Raw genomic sequence first — 12,660 nt, forward strand, 5'->3', positions numbered from 1 at the left:
GTTGATTGCTGTTGATGGTTTTTGTTGATGATTGTTATGTTTTGTTGTCGTCAGGACTCCAGGGAGTTGAAACTGAGATGGAGGAGGAGACCATGGCTCTGAATCCAATAGATGTGAGTAACTTAACTGCTCCTCTGTCGACACAAGCCATTCTGACCTTCACCTAGACCAGGGATGGGCAACTTTGAGGGGGGTGAGGGCCACAAAAAAACGGAACTCATCATAATATGCCATTTAGCAGACGCTTTTATCCAAAGCGACTTACAGTCATGCGTGCATACCTTTTTGTGTATGGGTGGTCCCGGGGATCGAACCCACTACCTTGGCGTTACAAGCGCCATGCTCTACCAGCTGAGCTACAGAGGACCATCATGTTTTGCCTCCCTCTTCTCTGTCTCTCTCTCTCTCTCTCTCTCTCTCTCTCTCTCTCTCTCTCTCTCTCTCTCTCTCTCTCTCTCTCTCTCTCTCTCTCTCCCCTCTCTCTCTCTCTCTCGCTCTCGCTCTCTCTCAGGGCTCTGATTGTAGTGATTTGTTGTGTCGTACCTGTAATCAGTACTTCAGCTCTCTGCACAACAAGAAAGAACACCTTCTGGGCAAAAAAACATCTGCAGGCCATCACAGGTCTGTGTCTGTCTGTGTGTGTGTGTACGGGCGTGCGGGCGTGTGTGTGTGCGTGTGAGGTACATATGAGATTACGTTCTATGTGCAAGTCTCTTTCGTATTTGTAAACTGATGCAATAGCAGTGTTTCACCATTAGGTGACTCAGAGGAGTTTGAGAAGGACAAAGGCAGCCAATAGCAGGCTCCAGAGATGGAGAGAGGCCCTGTGGAGGAGGAGGAGGGGGAAGATGATGAGGATGATGAAGAGGAGGCAGAGTTGGCTCGTACGTTGGGTCTGTCCTCGCTGGACTTCAGTGTGCTACAGGAGCTGCTGCTCAGACACATGAACCGTAAGAGCTACTGACCAGCACTGACCGTATTTATAACTCGGACACAGACCATCTCTCTCTCTCTCTCTCTCTCTCTCTCTCTCTCTCTCTCTCTCTCTCTCTCTCTCTCTCTCTCTCTCTCTCTCTCTCTCTCTCTCTCTCTCTCTCTCTCTCTCTCTCAGTGAGGGTCTTTGAGCTGCAGCACTTGGTGGTGTGTCTGGCCAAGGAGAGGGAGGATCAGCTGAGGTCGGTGCTCAACGACCTGCAGGTGGGGTTATGTTCAGGTCAAGCACCAGCTTTCCCACGACCCCATCTTAACCTCAGCACTCAAACAATGCTGAATTAAAGTGTTTACTGTGCACTGTGTCCCATCATGGAAGCCTTATGCCCAACACACAGTGTTCTCTCTCTTTCTCACCCTCTCTCTCTCTCTCTCTCTCTCTCTCTCTCTCTCTCTCTCTCTCTCTCTCTCTCTCTCTCTCTCTCTCTCTCTCTCTCTCTCTCTCTCTCTCTCTCTCTCTCTCTCTCTCTCTCTCTCTGTCTCTCTCCATCTGTAGGAGTGCAAGGAGTGTCTGGAGTCTGAGATGCAGGTTCTCAAGGCTTCCAGGGAGAGCCTGGACTGTCAGCTCCACACCCTCACAATGCAACCACTGCTGTTCCACACAGACAGAGGTGACAGAGAGATGGAGAGAGGAAGGAGAGCGAGAGAGGATTATGTGTATATTTAAAGAGAGAGGGGAAAGGGATGATAACGGGAGAGATGAGTGACAGAGAGGGGGAGAGAAAAATGAGTGTGAATGAGAGATGGAAAATGAGTGTGAGAAAGAGAGGGAATGAGAGGGAAGTGAGAGATGGAGGGAAAGAAAAAGAGAGAGATGGGAGTGGGAGAGAGCGAGACAGGAAAGAGGGGGGATTCATTTCTTAACAGCAGTTCCATTGAAGCAGTTTTATAAATTAAACCTGATTAGTAGATTACTACATCCAGTTGGAGGGGATGAGGGTGTTTACTGCTCGGGCACTTTCCATTCACACTCTGTGACACAAACAAACACACACACATACTTTCTGTTTAGTACCAATGCTCTTGCGTGTCTGAATGCACACATAAACCCACACACTCACTCACACACACACGTTTGGTATTCAAAATCCGATTTTTCCTAACCCTTAAACCTAACCCTAACATTAATCCTAACCCAAACCTTAACTCATAATCCTAAACCTAACCCTAATTCTAACCGTTACCCTAAAATAGCCTTTGTCCTCATGGGAACTTGGGAAATGTTCCCACGTGGGAGAATTGTCCTTGTTTTACTATCCTTTTGGGGATTTCCGGTACCCACAAGGATAGTAATATAAGCCCACACACACAATCATACAAACACAAACACGCAACACATGTTCCCATGTATTGGGTAATAAGCTCAAACCGGAGGTTTGGAATAATTTGCTTGCTATGAGTCCAATCCCTTTCATTGTGCTAATCTCCATCAGGGTGTTAGGTCTACACCTAGCCAAGCCAGGGAGGGTTACAGTTGGGGAACAGCAGGGCTGGAGTTGGAATCAGTTAGTTAGTGGACCATGGTAGAGATCACAGTAGTGTTTTGTTCCAGACAATAGACTCTCTTACCCTCCTATCAGCTCTATCATCCTTTCCTTGTCCCTGTCAGGTGGTGACTGGTTTAAAATGATAGTACAGGATCCAGCCTCATGTTAGGTATTCACTGTATTGATGTCACCTATTGTACAGTTCATTCAGATCAGGGATCAGGAAGGAATGGAGAATAAGAAAAAGATAGATGTAGACTATGGTAACAGAAATATGATTTTTATTCAATAGAAAGAGTTACAGTATTTACAGAACTGACCTAGCCCTGTCTCTAGGTAACAGGCTTCTGCAGAAACAGGTTCCGCCCATTGTTGCCCTGACTAAGTGATGAGCAGAGCCGCACAGGAAGAAGGGAACCTCAGGTAACCATAGCAACCAGCCAGGGGTTGTGTGAGAACGGACAGTGACTGCAACATAATGAAGTGCCCCTAGTATCCACAACCCACCCTTTGAAGTTCCCTTTGTAGGGAAGTTGTAGTTTTTCAGAATGGAACCAAGCCTGAGTACCACAGCAGCCATATTGACAGTAGTGGTAACTTGTGACTGAGATGCTGCTGTAATAATGATGATGGATAGGATTTACATGGTGTTTTTCCAAGAGCTCAAAGAGATTTACATTGTAACAGGAAACCTAGCTCAGCCAGTGTGCTAATGTGTGATGTAGCTCGCTGCTAGATCGCAGGAGGGGCGGGCAACTTCCCTTCTACATATTGATCCTCTTCTATTCGTAGGCTCTGGGAGATGTGAAGATGAGGAGGATGATGAAGATGAAGCCCGGGAGACAGAAGGGGCCGTCGGTTGGCAGCTTTACACGTCTGTTTTTGTTCTGTTTGGGGATTTGAGTGTTCCTTTGGTTTTGGGGCGGTTTTATTTGTTTCGAGCGATGAGTCAGTTCTCGCAGCTTTCAGTCTTTTGTAAACTGTTGCTATGCTAATACAGTATGAGTGTGCGCGCAGTAGAATGTTGCTTAGTTAGCAGCTTTGGTATTGGACACGGCACTACAACACCGGAGCAGTGTGTATGTATAGTCTATGTAGCAGCATGTACAGGCTTTGTTAAATGTTTTCTTAACATTGTAATGAACACACTAGAATGTATGTTTACTTTCCAACCACTGAAGCAAATATATACATTCCATTTCCTATCCTGAGCCCACGTGTTGTTCCCTGCACTGGCCACACAGCAGCTTTTGATCTAGATATTGTAATTCTGTGTTATAACGCTGGGTGAGGAAGGTATAAAGGGCAGTTTCTAAAGTAAAGCACAGTACTGAAATGCATAATGGAACAGTTCTGTTTCCATGGTTCTGTTCTCATTCACTGTAAACAGACAGATCTGTTTACATTCTGTTAGGTCTTTGAATGGACAGGAACATTCTGTTAGGTCTTTGAATGTACAGGAACAATCCGTTAGGTCTTTGAATGGACAGGAACATTCCGTTAGGTCTTTGAATGGAAAGGAACACAATCAATTAATGGTACTCCAAGCTCTTTCTCTACCAACATGTACTCTGTACAGTCTGTGGTCTGCTCTGTGTGTGCTTTTGGCTGTTGTTTTGGGTAATGATGTGGAACACCAGAATCAAACCCATGTACTCTACCTATTAGAGTGTAAGTCATGCTCATCACAAGTTCTCATTTAAACTGCGACCTGGCCAAGATAAAGCAAAGCAGTGCGATAAAAAACAACAACAACACAGAGTTACACATGAGATAAACAAAACATACAGTCAATAACACAATAGAAGATCTATATACAGTGTGTGCAAATGTAGTAAGTTATGGAGGTAAGGCAATAAATAGGCCATAGTGCAAAATAATTACAATTTAGAATTAACACTGGAGTGATAGATGTGCAGAAGATGATGTGCAAATAGAGATACTGGGGTGCAAATGAGCAAAATAAATAACAATATGGGGATGAGGTAGTTGGGTGGGCTAATTACAGATGGGCTGTGTACAGGTGCAGTGATCGGTAAGCTGCTCTGACAACTGATGCTTACAGTTAGTGAGGGAGATAAGAGTCTCCAGCTTCAGAGATTTTTGCAGTTCGTTCCAGTCATTGGCAGCAGAGAACTGGAAGGAATGGCGGCCAAACGAGGTGTTGGCTTTGGGGATCACCAGTAAGCTATACCTGCTGGAGCGCAGACTACGGGTGGGTGTTGCTATGGTGACCAATGAGCTAAGATAAGGCAGGGATTTGCCTAGCAGAGATTTATAGATGACCTGGAGCCAGTGGGTTTGGCGACGAATATGTAGGGAGGGCCAGCCAACGAGAGCGTACAGGTCACAATGGTGGGTAGTATATGGGGCTTTGGTGACAAAACAGATGGCACTGTGATAGACTACATCCAATTTGCTGAGTAGTGTGTTGGAGGCTATTTTGTAAATGACATCGCTGAAGTCAAGGATCGGTAGGATAGTCAGTTTTACGAGGGCATATTTGGCAGCATGAGTGAAGGAGGCTTTGTTGCGAAATAGGAAGCCAATTCTAGATTTAACTTTGGATTGGAGATGCTTAATGTTAGTCTGGAAGGAGAGTTTATGGTCTAACCAGACACCTAGGTATTTGTAGTTGTCCACATATTCTAAGTCAGACCCGCCGAGAGTAATGATTCTAATCGGGCGGGAGGGTGCAAGCAGCGTACGATTGAAGAGCATGCATTTAGTTTTACTAGCGTTTAAGAGCAGTTGGAGGCTACGGAAGGAGTGTTGTATGGCATTGAAGCTTGTTTGGAGGTTTGTTAACACAGTGTCCAATGAAGGGCCAGATGTATACAAAATGGTGTCGTCTGCGTAGAGGTGGATCTGAGAGTCACCAGCAGCAAGAGTGACATCATTGATATACACAGAGAATAGAGTCGGCCCGAGAATTGAACCCTGTGGCACCCCCATAGAGACTGCCAGTGGTCCAGACAACAGGCCCTCAGATTTGACACATTGAACTCTATCTGAGAAGTAGTTGGTGAACCAGGCGAGGCAGTCATTTGAGAAACCAAGGCTATTTAGTCTGCCAATAAGAATGCGGTGATTGACAGAGTCGAAAGCCTTGGCCAGGTCGATGAAGACGGCTGCACAGTACTGTCTTTTATCGATCGCGGTTATAATATCGTTTAGGACCTTGAGCGTGGCTGAGGTGCACCCATGACCAGCTCGGAAACCAGATTGCATAGCGGAGAAGGTACGGTGGGATTCGAAATGGTCGGTGATCTGTTTGTTAACTTGGCTTTCAAATACTTTCGAAAGGAAGGGCAGGATGGATATAGGTCTGTAACAGTTTGGATCTAGAGTGTCACCCCCTTTGAAGAGGGGGATGACCGCGGCAGCTTTCCAATCTCTGGGGATCTCAGATGATACGAAAGAGAGGTTGAACAGGCTAGTAATAGGGCGGCAGGTAGCTTAGTGGGTAAGAGCGTTGTGCCAGTAACCGAAAGGTTGCTGGTTCTAATCCCCGAGCCGACTAGGTGAAAAATCTGTCGATGTGCCCTTAAGCAAGGCACTTAACCCTAATTGCTGATGTAAGTTGCTCTGGATAAGAGCGTCTGCTAAATGACTAAAATGTGTTGCTACAAATTTGGCGGCTACTTTTAGAAAGAAAGGGTCCAGATTGTCTAGCCCAGATGATTTGTAGGCGTCCAGATTTTGCAGCTCTTTCAGAACATCAGATATCTGAATTTTGGTGAAGGAGAAGCGGGGGGCATGGGCAAGTTGCAGTGGAGGGTGCAGCGCTGGTGGCCGGGGTAGGGGTTGCCAGGTGGAAAGCATGGCCAGCCGTAGCAAAATGCTTATTGAAATTCTCGATTATCATAGATTTATCGGTGGTGACAGTGTTTCCTAGCCTCAGTGCATTGGGCAGCTGGGAGGAGGTGCTCTTATTCTCCATGGACTTTACAGTGTCCCAAAACTTTTTGGAGTTAGTGTTACAGGATGCAAATTTCTGTTTGAAAAAGCTAGCCTTTGCTTTCCTAACTGATTGTGTATATTGGTTCCTGACTTCCCTGAAAAGTTGCATATCGCGGGGCTGTTCGATGCTAATGCAGTACGCCACAGGATGTTTTTGTGCTGGTCAAGGTCAGTCAAGTCTGGGGCGAACCACGGGCTATATCTGTTCTAAGTTCTGAATTTTTTGAATGGGGCATGCTTATTTAAGATGGAGAGGAAAGCACTTTTAAAGAACAACCAGGCATCCTCTACTGACAGAATGAGGTTTATCTCCATCCAGGATACCCAGGCCAGGTCAATTAGAAAGGCCTGCTCGCTGAAGTGTTTTAGGGAGCGTTTGACAGTGATGAGGGGTGGCCGTTTGACCGCGGACCAATTACGGACGCAGGCAATGAGGCAGTGATCGCTGAGGTCCTGGTTGAAGACAGCGGAGGTGTATTTAGAGGGTAAATTAGTCAGGATGATATCTATGAGAGTGCCCATGTTTACGGATTTAGGGTTGTACCTGGTAGGTTCCTTGATAATTTGTGTGAGATTGAGGGCATCTAGTTTAGATTGTAGGACGGCCGGGGTGTTAAGCATATCCCAGTTTAGGTTACCAAGCAGTACGAACTCTGAGGATAGATGGGGGGCAATCAATTCACATATGGTGTCCAGGGCACAGCTGGGGGCTGAGGGGGGTCTGTAGCAAGCAGCAACAGTGTGAGACTTATTTCTGGAAAGGTGGATTTTTAGAAGTAGAAGCTCAAACTGTTTGGGCACAGACCTGGATAGTATGATAGATCTCTGCAGGTATCACTACAGTAGATTGCAACTCCGCCCCCTTTGGCAGTTCTATCTAGATGGAAAATGTTGTAGTTGGGGATGGAAATTTCAAAGTTTTTGGTGGCCTTCCTAAGCCAGGATTCAGACACTGCTAGAACATCAGGGTTGGCGGAGTGTGCTAATGCAGTGAATAAGTCAAATTTAGGGAGGAGGCTTCTGATGTTAACATGCAAGAAACCAAGGCTTTTACGGTTACAGAAGTCAACAAATGATAGCGCCTGGGGAGTAGGAGTGATACTGGGGCTACAGGGCCTGGGTTAACCTCTACATCACCAGAGGAACAGAGGAGGAGTAGAATAAGGATACGGCTAAAGGATTTAAGAACTGGTCTTCTAGTGCGTTGGGTACAGAGAATAAAAGGGGCCGATTTCCGGGCGTTGTAGAATAGCTTCAGGGCATTATGTACAGACAAGGATATGGAAGGATATGAGTACAGTGGAGGTAAACCTAAGCGTTGGGTAACGATGAAAGAGATAGCATCACTGGAGGCACCGATTGAGCAGGTTTCCGCGTGTATGGGGGGTGGGACAAAGGAGCTATCTGAGGCAGGTTGAGCGGGACTGGGGGCTCTACAGTGAAATTGTATAATAAGAACTAACCGAAACAGCAATAGGCAAGGCATATTGACATGGGAGAGAGGCATAAAATAATCACAGGTGTTATTCGAGAGAGCTAAGACAACAACTGGTAATGGCAACGAAAGTTTGGGCTGAGGCTAAACAGATAAACAGGACAGATAAACAGGATGGGGTACCATGTAAAGGAACAGTCCAGCAGGCATCAGCTGTTTAGCTGAGTGATCATAAGGTCCAGTGAATAGCAAAAGGAGAGTCTGGGAGCAGTTCGATGGCTGCTATTGCACAGGGTAGCAGGAGGCACGGCTGTTGATTGCGTGTGCTAGCGGGCCGGGGCTAGCAGATGGATCTTCGTGGTCGTCGCAACAGGAAGCATATTGAAACCACATCAGACGATGACGTCGGCAGACCAGTCGTGATGGATCAGTGGGATCCGTGTCGACACTAGGAGGTCCCGTCCGGTTGACAGAGAGGTAGATAGCCGGGAGATGGGCCTGGCTCGAGGCTAGCTCAAGGCTAACTGGTGCTTGTTTCGGGGCAGTGGTGATTAGCCAACAACAACATCCATTCAGTTGCAGCTAGCTAGTTGCGATGATCCGGTGTTAAAGGTCCAGTGATTCAGGCAGAAAATCCGATATGTTCTGGGTCGATAGCGGCAGGCTGTGACAGGGTGGGACTTGGATCAACATTTGGAAAGGAGGGGACATTTCAGAGTCTGTACTGTACTGTGAACATTGACTTGGGGGAGAGATAGGGGTCCAGGAGATTATGTGTGTGTGGGGGAAAGGGAGATAGAGAGTGGTGGGAAGGTATCAGTAGCTTCACTTGATTATCTAAATCTCCATATAACTCAGTCTCTCTCAGGTCCCATCTGAGCACTTCGGACTGTCACTAAAGAAGCTGGTTTATAATTAGTTTAAAGCGTTAATGCTCATGAATATGTTTAGCTGATAACGTCACACACTCATGAATATGTTGAAATCTTAAGCTGGTTATGTAAAGTTAATTACGACAGAGGCTCGTTTCTACACTCAGCTCCTTTTAGTACAGCCATAGAAATAGAACACATAGTGTGTCGATCAGCAGCAGTATTTCTACACTGAATATGGCCTCAAACGCTCATTCCACAACACACAAAGATGAAAAGAGTTGAGACACATTCATAAAATTATACAAAGGCACACCTTCATTACCAGTCAATCTCTCTCTGCCCGCCCTGCATTCAAACACCACACTATATCTGATGCCCGACTGCACAGTTTGATGACATGTCACACAACAATTGGTTGATGCACTTCAATGCCTTGAACTTGACCTATCTGTGGAAGGGCGTGTTCCTCTGCCCAGACGTTGCTGACGCATGCCAGATCTTACAACACCTGGATAGGTATTTTACGTATCAGATAACCACATCATATGTTATAGCAATCTGTCAGTCGATGACGTGGCACACAACCATTGGTTGATGCATGCAACGTCTGAGCAGGGGAGTGCGAACTTAGTGTGCTGTCCTCAGCATGAGGCCTAGTCTACCAACCACACCCAACCTCCTTTGGCCCTGCAGCGATGGGCTACATATGCTGCCACTAAACCGTGCAGTAATGTGTGTGTGTGTGTGTGTGTGTGTGTGTGTGCCACTCAGACAGGCCACAGCAGTAGGCAGAGAGAGGCAGCTGGGCGTGAGTAATGCATCCATCCAGGTCCAGGGAATCTGTGTCAGTCACACTACTGTGGGACTTCAGGCAGACACTCTCTCATTTACTCTCACTGTTAGATATACATACTTATACTGCTGGTGTTGATGATCACAAGTTTACTGGAGAACGGAGACCAAGTAGAGACTTTCGGACAAGGTGGATAATTGTATAATATGAGGCAGTTTATTCAGAGGTAAAGATATCTGTAAATAGCGTGCACGGACCCGTTCGTCAACCTCGTAGGGAGATATCTGAGAGAGCGAGCCCCTAAACATTGTGTGCTGACATTTTATACAATAAAATAAAGTAGGTTGATTCTAGTAGTTCTGATCTTCTGATTGGTCCTGATGAGTTGGTCGAGGTCACTTCCATTGCATTGGCTCTGAGTCGGGTTCTCTGTCTTCAGATGTTCAGCCTAAGAGAAGGGGGTTTTTGTGTGTGTGTGCTTAACAATGATGATGTGTGTGTGTGTGTGTGTGCGTGTGTGTATGTGTGTGTGTGTGTGTGTGTGTGTGTGTGTATGTGTGTGTGTGTGTATGTGTGTGTATGTGTGTGTGTGTGTATGTGTGTATGTTTAACAATGATGATGTGTGTGTGTGTGTGTGTGTGTGTATGTGTGTGTGTGTGTGGGGGTGTGTGTGTGTATGTCCTCAGAGCAATAACTCGTGAGTTGGGAGAACTGAGAGACCTATGGCGTGGGTGTTGTCCATAGCCACCTGCTGATAAGGCCGACAAGATAGAAGTCTTTGTGCATTGTATTAAATCCAAAGGCCCAACACAAGATGGGTCAAGACCCAAAATTTTAGTCAGACCAAGCTATAACATAATATATTTACTACGACAAATCCCTCTCTTCACGTCTCCCCAGAGACGTGACCAAGTAACAGTAAAGAAGGAAAACTTAAGACGTGACACAAGCTAACAGTGTAATTGGCAAAATAGGGAAAACTTTATCAGAAGATAAAGTTTTACATTCCCCCTCTTCACGTCTCACAAGAGACGTGACATAAAGCTTAAATGCTGCAATTTGGCAAATTAGGGAAAACTTTATCAGAAGATAAAGTTTTAATTCCCCCTCTTTACGTCTCACAAGAGACGTGACACAAGCTTAATAGTGCAATTGGCAAAATAGGGAAAACTTTATCAGAAGATAAAGTTTTACATTCCCCCTCTTCACGTCTCACAAGAGACGTGACAAAAAGCTTAAATGCTGCAATTGGCAAAATAGGGAAAACTTTATCAGAGGATAAAGTTTTACATTCCCCTCTTCACGTCTCACAAGAGACGTGACAAAAAGCTTAAATGCTATTCATCATCCAGATATCCTTGGTCAGCATCGTCAATAGCAAGCAAAGGAAACATCTGACCGTTATCTGCAGGATGTGGATCAATAGCGGTGGTTATAATCCTGGTTGTCAGCGTCCCGTATGCATGGAATGCAACAGCATCCACAAAGCACTAGAATTGCAGCAAAAACAGAGATGGATACAAGTATAGAAGAAACAAGCGTTTTATATTTACCAAACGCATCCATCCAAGAGTCCCACATTGAAGTATCCACCCCTGAGTGGCTCTTCATTTGCCATTAAGAGTTCGTAACCCTTCCAGGGGCGACAGTCAAGCTGCCATCTGTGGCTGTATTGTTGGGAATAAAGGTACAACATTGTTCACCAAACATAGCACATACTCCTCCTTTTTCAGCCAGGAGCATGTCGACAGCAATACGATTTTGGAAAGCCATGAGAGAGGTCGCAGCCAACTGGCCATGCACCGCCTCAAAACCTTGTTGTGTCCAATTGCCTAATTTTTGAACATTAAAATGGACATAATTGATTCTGTCAACATTTTTATTAATTGTGCACCACCAGCAAAATGAAGATTCAAAACCTGCGGCTACTTGGTCAATCAATTTATACTCATCTGGTACCCCCCTAGGGACCCCAATTGCATCAATGTAGGTTGGGTCCCCATGAGTAGGGCCCACAGCGCGCCTGGTCCTGGTAGGAATTAAGTCAGACACATGGGTCACCAGCTCCTGAACACCTGTTGGATACACAGAAATTGGTAGCAAAAGAGAGACTAGTGCACAGGTGCCTGTGGCATTTCCAGGCAGTCCATCAAACAGATGAACGCCTCCACACCACCACCAGACATCAGCCCTGGAAACAGGTTTAAACTCAGCATTAGGCGTATAGATAAACCGACACCATCCAACAGGTACCATACCCAACAATGGTAGACCTTTCGTGAGATTAACACAGGTAAAGTTAGCTCTAGCCACCTGATAGGAAAAAATTGGTTTCTTAGTTGCTTTAGTAACCAAGGGATGAACTACGTCCCATAGTGTACAATTGGCGGAAGGGTTGTCATGTTTCATGACAGACAGGAAGCATTCTGGCGTAATGGCGGCAGGGATAATGCGAAGCAATGGCCGTGCCCCCATACAAACCACACAACTCTGATGAGTCACCTTTGCCGCTTCCTCAGTCAACAAGAGCCAGTTGTTAGAAAGGCCGGAGACACCTGTAGCGGTCAGGATTGCATCATCCAAAGTAGGTGGAGTGGTAAGTAAAATAATAGAATTATTCTTATTACCATTTTCATTAATAGCCTGTGCTTTTGTGTTATTAATATGACAAATTCGAACATTCCAATTGACTGGTGCAGTGGTACAGCTTACATAAGGAGCAAGTCTAAAGTCCTGGCAGCCTAATGCAATACCAGGATAGATAGTAAATTTGAGTCCTTTAGAGTTTTTTGTCAAAGTCAAGAGTTTCCTCCATTGTTTTCCTAATGTAGTAGAGGTGCAACTGGACCAGTCATAATTAGTCTCACATACCAAGTTTGTCCAAGTCCAATCGCTATGGGTGACCCCCACTGTCATATACCAGTCCCAGTCACGGTAGTAGGTAAGTTCTCTGAAGTCTACCCACGGCACTGTCGCAGTAGTGGTAACATTAAAGGGCATACATAATGTGGTGCTTCTATACAATTGTCTGGGCCCACAGGAAAGGGTGTTAGAGACAACTTGTCGTTTATTTACGTGGTGGCTGTGGCTTACATTCTGATCTGGGCTCAATGTGT

Source organism: Coregonus clupeaformis, chromosome 2 (genome assembly GCF_020615455.1).
Source record: "Coregonus clupeaformis isolate EN_2021a chromosome 2, ASM2061545v1, whole genome shotgun sequence".
In the NCBI taxonomy this organism is placed as follows: domain Eukaryota; kingdom Metazoa; phylum Chordata; class Actinopteri; order Salmoniformes; family Salmonidae; genus Coregonus; species Coregonus clupeaformis.